The following is a 6,656-nucleotide window of genomic DNA, read 5'->3' as shown; positions in this document are numbered from 1 at the left end:
TTTTTGCTGTATAGGCTACATTCTCTTAAAATACACTATATGACCAAAAGTATGTGGATACCTGAACATCGCACACATATGTGTGTCTTCTCCACAAAATTGGAACCACACAGTTGTACAGAATGCCTTTGCATGCTGTAGCATCACAGTTTCCCTTCACTGGAACTAAGAGGCCCAAACCAGTATTAGTAATCAGGTGACTGAGCAGGGATAGAAACTTGATTAGAGGTGTGTGTCATTACATCATTGGCTGAGGATCATGGGAGTTGTTGATATGCATGCGACATTCATTTTCCCAAATCCTTTTTGCTTATTTTCCTGAAGGTTGCCAAGTGAGTTGATGTTTATACATGTAAATAAAATACATTAACTAAAATTTAAAAAAAAAATGTATCAAAGAGCTTTACAGTATGTGCAAAACTAAATTATAAAAAAATAAGCTAAAAAAATCAAGTCTGAGAATTTTTTAAAATTGTTATATAGTTAAAACAAGAACAATAATCATGCAAATACATTTATTAAGAACATCAGCCAAAAATCCCCCCAAAAACTTTCAGCTGTTTGCAATGAACAAATCAAACAAAAGCAACTGAAATAGTTCAACACAATGAATGCTTCAAATGGTTTCCCCAAATTCAACTGAAAATGCAACTTATAATGATTTCTCCAGTCTCAAAATGATTCAACCCCCTGAATAGAATCCCTTACAACAGCACAAACATGCAAAACAGGTGTTGTCTCAAACACACCATGCCCGAACTCCAAGGCGTACACCACTTCTGACCCACAAGCACATGAAAAGTCATATAATTAACATATTTTGACATATTATTAACATGTTGGCACATGTTTCAGAGCTTTTTCACATATAACCACATAATAATCACAAAATGTACGATCACGTGTTTCATCATGCATCAAGTTTCTTAGGTGTGTCAGTTACACCGAGCGCAATATATCACAGCAATACTGTTTTACTGTGTAGTTCATTAGTCTGTATTTGTGCACAGGCTGAATTATGAAACAGAGTTATGAATAGTCTGAACAAAGATGAAATATTGTAAGTCGGTGAATAAAGATCTTATTCACGATTTTATTTTGAAATATATTTAAAATATAAGGATCATAACAGATGAAGGGATTGAGATGCTCAATGGCAAAATCATGTTATCAAAACAGAAAGAGAGAGAGAGAGAGAGAGAGAGAGAGAGAGAGAGAGAGATCCTGATCCTGTAAGCAGGCCGGTGCCTCATGCTGCTGTGTGTGTAGTGAGGTCAGATGGGAGTCTGGATCCCTGAGTGTGTGGCCTTCTCGTCCTGGCGGAGAGGCTTTCATAGGGGTTCTTTAGACTGATTAGCCTGAGGACAGCCCTGAGGCCTCGTCCCAATCCCCATGGCATCCATTAGCTCACATGCCTGTTCATTAACCAATTAGAAGCAGGCACCAACTGGCACATTTCCTTCACTGCTTATTAAAACTCATACATAACACATCTTTACCAATACCTAATCCAGTTTAAACTAGATGCATCATGTGACTTGTCCAAATTCTGGAAGTGTGAAAATCCTTAACAATCTTTTTATACGATTGCATAAAAGTTTCAGAATTCCGCCATGCCTGTTTTGTAAAAGCTGCTCAACCTGTGCTGTTTGGATATTCAGAATAACATAGATCTCAGACAGCAGCGCTCTAATTGAGCTGTTTCCAGCCACTGTTAAACAGGCTCTGGCATGGCGCGAGTGGAGGTGAATGATCCGCTGTTGCGTCTTTATAACATGCTAATTAGGCCTTGGAATTGAAATTACAACAGTTGGTCTCTCATTTGCATAGAGGTCATGTTTAGCTAATGTGTCTCTTGTTGGAACAGACAGCCAGCAGGACTGTGGTTAAATCTGACCCACTGACATTTCCAGCAACAAATTATGCACAATGTGTGAATTAAATTAATTAGAGAATTCATTAAGAAATATGGCTTGCGGAAACGACTGTAATATTTAGTTATGTGAAGTCATTTTCTTTCATTGTTGGAGCTAATTTGTTTCATAACATTTCCTGCGGTAGTTTCTTTCCTGTGTTAACTATGATGTATGTAATTTGTTAGTGCTTTAATTAATTTAGATTAAATTTCATTCTTTTTTTTTTTTTTAACTGAATGTGCAGCTTGTTTGGACAGATGGTACCCATCATGGAGAACTTTCACACAATTAATTTAAAATCAATTATGGTTTTTTTTTTCCTCTCGATTTCTTTCTCTGCAACTTGTATAAAGCTTGCGTGGGAAATGGGGATGCTATTTCCATGGATCGTGTCTGACTGCACGTCGGTGTAATGGCTGATCATCATCATCATCCCCTCTGGTGATGCAGCAGTCACAGAAATGAAACGTCGGCTCTTAATGGCCGCTGGCTCCATAATACACCGCTGCTTAGATAGCTTTCTCAATTAGTCCTGGATTGCTGCTCGGGTAGAGAGATGAGGGATCTGTTATAAGAGTCTTGGTAGCTTGTAAACAGGGCCTTGTGCTTAATTATGTAAATCACTCTTGGCCAAACAGGCTCGTGGTGACCCCAAAGGACTTCCTGTCAGTCACAGGAAAAGAGAGGAAGAGAAGAAGGGAGAGAAAGAAAAAAAAAATGTTATGCAAAAATGGATAATGTAGATTTGTACTTAAGAACTACTGCTGTAATTGTAAAGACTGTCCTATGCTCATCCCAGGACTCTTATTCACAATATACAGTACATAATACATCATTTAAACACACTTAGTACTGTTTGACATTATAAGATAGAGTTGGAGAAGAGTAATGATTTATAATGGGTGTCACCCAGAAGAAGATGAGTTCCCCTTTCTTTAAAGCTGCTTTGTCACAATATCTTTTATTTATTTATTTATTTATTTATTTTTAAAGAGAATTACAATGAATACTGTGTCTTATGGAATACAGGTTGTGTAACATAAGCCTTATCAGACCTTAAAGACATATAGTGACTGTAAGATTACCTACCACTCATTTCCAGCTAATTTAATCATTAATTATTTTCAAAATATACAGTATAAAGACCATAGGCATAATTCTCAGTTACAGACAACGCTAGCTGAGCCAGTAAACTCCAACGTGCCCTATTTTTAAAATATTTATTTCCTAAGTTTTGAACCTTTTGTTTTGCGTCGTGAGCTTCGCTTGAAATATTCCCTTTAAATAATTATGTAAAAACACCACTGTCACCAAATCACTTCATCTTCCACATGAAATCTCTTTTGGAGTACATTTAGGGACAGCAATAAACTTCTAATCTGCTGAGATACAAAGGGATTAGAGTTGATAAATGTGCTTCAAATCATCCCTTCAAAGCGAATCCGTTTCCGCTCTGATTTCCTCAAGCACTCATACACCCATGTGGCATCCATGTGTGATTCCTACTGCAGTCGAATATCAGTTTTTAGACTGCAATACATAACTGATCCTCTCAAACCACAAGATGGAGCCTTTGTTCTTTAGATGTGAGGTAACAGCAGCGACACCCAGGTGGTTAATCCTACAACTGCTGGTGAGACGTTCAAGTCACATACATAAGCGCAGCTTAGAGATATGGACAAAAAGAAGAACTTTAAGACACAAAGATGGTTTCTTCTCCTGATCTGTCGCGTTGCTTAATAATCAACTGGAAAACGTCATTAACACTAAGACAAGCACGGTTAAAATGCTGCACTGTGTACTTATGGCTAAGTGAGAATCTCTGATTGAATATGATCTGTAATTCTGCATGGATTGTTAATGCTACACGTTCAGACATGACATAGAAGCTATACATAATGCACCTTACATACTCTAGAGTTGTAGCTACTTGTCTTCATTTGATATAATCAGTAAGATTCTACCTTATCATTATTAACTCCTGTACCTGTTTAATTTACTGCCTAATTTTTTTTTTGTTTAGTCTGTGATAATTGGGCAACTACCAAGCCAAATCCTTTGTAACTAAAATCTTATTTGGCCAATGTAATTATTTATAATTCTGATTCCGTAAAGTTTTTTTTTCTTTTTACTTTAATATAACCTATTTACAAAATAATTACACATATCTAGGTATGAGGCAAATTCATATCTCAGATTCTTTAAAGGTTCCAGTTTTTATTCCTATTTTATAAATAATACACTCACCATCCACTTTATTAAGAATGCCTATACACCTGCACATTCATAAAGTTATCTAATTTGTCAAACATGTGGCAGCAGCGCAGTGCAAAAAATCATCGAGGTACAGGTCAAGAGCTTCAGTTATTGTTCACATCAAACATTAGAATGAAGAAAAAGTGTGAACACTGAGATGTTAATCGTGGCATGGATGTTGGTACCAGATGGGCTGGTTTGAGTGTTTCTGAAACTGCTAATCTCCTGGAAATTTCACATCTCCTGGAAATTTCTAGAGTTTACACAGAATGGTACAAAAACATTGAGTAAGCAACAGTTCTGTGGGTGGAAACGTCTTGTTGATAAGAGAGCGCTGCTAAGAGATGTGGTCTTCTGCTGTTGTAGCCCATTTACCTCACAATTTGGTGTGTTGTGTGTTCTGAGATGCTTTTCTGCTCAACACGGTTGTAAAGAGTGCTTATTTGAGTTACTATAGACTTCCTGTCAGACCAGAACAGTCTGGTCATTCTCCTCTGATCTTTCTCATCAATAAGATGTTTCAGCCTGCAGACCCTCCGCTCACAGGATGTTTTTTGTTTTTCACACCATTCTATGTAAACTCTAGAGACTGCTATCTGTGAAAGATCAGCAGTTACTGAAATACTCAAAACAGCCCATCTGGCACCAACAACCATGTCATGAATAATGTCACAGAGATTACATTTGTTCCCTGTTCTGATGTTTGATGTGAACATTAACTGAAGGTCTTGACCTGTAGCTACATGATTTTTTAGTATTGCACAGCTTCAACATGATTGGCTGATTAGATAACTGCATGAATGTGCAGGTGTTCCTAATAAAGTGGAAGGTGAGTGTATATTGAATCTATCCATGATGAAGGAAATTAATTCTGTTAAAATTGTTCTGACCAAACTTTTATGACACTTATTTATTTATTTATTTATTTATTTATTTTTTACATATATTAATTGCAGTAATATAAACCATGCACATGATAGCCATATTCATTTACTGTTTATTCATTCATTTATCTTCAGTAGCCACTTCATCCTGGTCAGGGTTGCGGTGGATTGAAATCCTGTCGCAGGAACACTGGGAGTGAGGTGGGATTAGGCCCTGCATGGGACACCAGTTCCTCACAGACTGTGTTAGATCAATATGATAATTTGATTTCTGAATTTTACTTGAGAAAATATTCAATACCATGTAGCTGAGTATCAAAAGCATGCCATGCACAAGGCCTTTATACTGTTATTTTGTATTTCAAGATAAGTGTAATGTTTAGTAATTATACCATAAAAGCTGCAGTATTCTTTAAGCCTATTGCTTACTTTCTACTCCACATTATTACTACAGTTGGCAAGCTACATAACTATAACTTTAAATTAATACATAAATCTTGGTATTTACTGTCTTTTTAGGGTTCTGCCACTAATGACTTGCAAACAGACATGTATTTAATGTGTTGTTTAGTCCTGCCTTTACTTTTACTGGGCAAATTCCATGTTGAAATACTGTAATGTACATGGCTCAATATTGTAATTTATGTAATTTGTACATGATTCTCAACATTGCCAAACTCAAATGTTAGCACTCATGCCTTATTTTATGACTTCTTTTCAAGTTCAAGTTCAAGTTCAAGTCGTTTTATTGTCATTTCAACCATATACAGCTGGTACAGTACACAGTGAAATGAAACAACGTTCTTCTAGGACCACGGTGCTACATAAAACAACACACTAACCGCACGAGACGACACAGAACTAAATAAGATCTACACATTCTACATAAAGTGCAGATGTGTGCTAAAAACACAGGACAGTACAATACTACTAAAACAGGACAACAGGCACAGTAAGTGACAGTGTAGTGCCGAACAGTACACAGTTATAGTGTGTTTCATTGTTTCATTGGTATATAATTGAATGAAATTTAACCACATTTTGATGAGATAAGGTTTCTTATAACACTGTAACATTCTAGTCTATCTATTACAATGACATTTGATAAAAATATAATTCCATTTTCTATGTTTCTAAATTCTATGTTCAAACTACTTAGAAGCATCAATCATGGTGGTTAAACACGATCTTTACAAATACACTGGCCCTCACGTGAGTCTGCCAGCCCTGTAAATTGAAGTGGGTTGTGTGTCCGATGGCCATGGCAGAGGTTGGCATGGCAGCTATGTTAAATGTCAGTCATTAATGAAAGCTGGCTGAGGTCTAAGTGTTTGGACAGCTTTGACAATGGTTCCTCTCATGCCCTCTAGCCTGCCTGGAGCCCCATAGCCACCCTGACTCCAAATGCCCAAGTCCCAACTTCTAATGCTCAATCCATTCTGGCTCCTAATGCCAAAGCCTGGTTCCTAATGGACAAACTAACCTGACTACTAATGCCCAAGTCAGCCTGCATCCTGCATGTCCAATCATACCTGAATCTAGATGGTTGTCCACCTAAGTCTTAATGCTAACCTGACTCCTAGTGCCCAAGCCTAAATAG

This window comes from Ictalurus furcatus, chromosome 6 (assembly GCF_023375685.1).
Source record: "Ictalurus furcatus strain D&B chromosome 6, Billie_1.0, whole genome shotgun sequence".
Taxonomy (NCBI): Eukaryota; Metazoa; Chordata; class Actinopteri; order Siluriformes; family Ictaluridae; genus Ictalurus; species Ictalurus furcatus.
Note: the sequence above shows the minus strand (reverse complement) of the source record.